The following is a 1,104-nucleotide window of genomic DNA, read 5'->3' on the forward strand; positions in this document are numbered from 1 at the left end:
ATATATATATATATATATATATATTTACTTCAATTAATAAAAATAACTTCTAATTATTATATGATCTATATCAAATTGTCTCCCTTGAATATATATATATATATATATATATATATTTATTTCAATAAAAAAAACTTCTAATAATTATGTGATCTATATACAAATTGTCTCCCTTGAATATATATATATATAGATTATATATATATATATGTATTTCAATTAAAAAAATAACTTCTAATAATTATGTGATTTATATATTTACCAATGATTCTTGCATGTGCTCCATAGTTTTATATAGCTGTGTAGTAAATTTAAAAATTGCTTTGTTTAATTATACAAGACGATTTTACTTTAAGAGTGCTCAATGCATTTATAGAGCTTTGTAGTAAGAGTTGGAAACATTTTGGCAATTATTTTAGACAAATCTACTTCCAGAGTGCTCAATATATTAGTAGAGCTAAATAAAACATTTGAGAAACATATGGCATTTCAACTGCATAAATTTATTTTGACAGAGTTCAATACATTAGTAGAGCTAAATATAGACTTTCAAAAAACGTATGGCAATTCAGCTACACGAATATACTTAAGAGTGCTCAATACATTAGTAGACGAAAGAATAAAATTCAGAAAACATGACAAGTATTTAAAACAAGTTTCTTATTTGAGTGCCTAATATATTTGAGAGCTCTTTGGTAACTTTATAAAACATATTTCAAAATTATGTTAGATAAATTGTCTTTGAGAGTGCTCATTTCTAAGTAGAGCTCTGTAGAAAATTTTTGAGACATGTTCAGCAATTTAAGTTCATATGAGTTAATAAATAGAGCTATATAGTGACTTGTGCAAACTTATATGGCACTTATCCTAGACAAGTTAACTCTTGTAGCTGTGCAATACATAAGTAGAGTTCTGCATTAGTTTTGGGGTATGGTTCTCACTTTATTAGGGCAATAACTTGGACACATTATACTATGGACAAATCCATTGAGGACAACCAAAGGTAACCTGTTTTTTTCCACTCTGCTGAATAAGACTCATCCGTCTTGGTTCACTCTTGGGACATTAAAACACACAAGGTGAAGAATTAAAAAAAGGATGCAA

This window comes from Euprymna scolopes, chromosome 46 (genome assembly GCF_053919585.1).
Source record: "Euprymna scolopes isolate OS-2025 chromosome 46, ASM5391958v1, whole genome shotgun sequence".
Lineage (NCBI taxonomy): Eukaryota > Metazoa > Mollusca > Cephalopoda > Sepiida > Sepiolidae > Euprymna > Euprymna scolopes.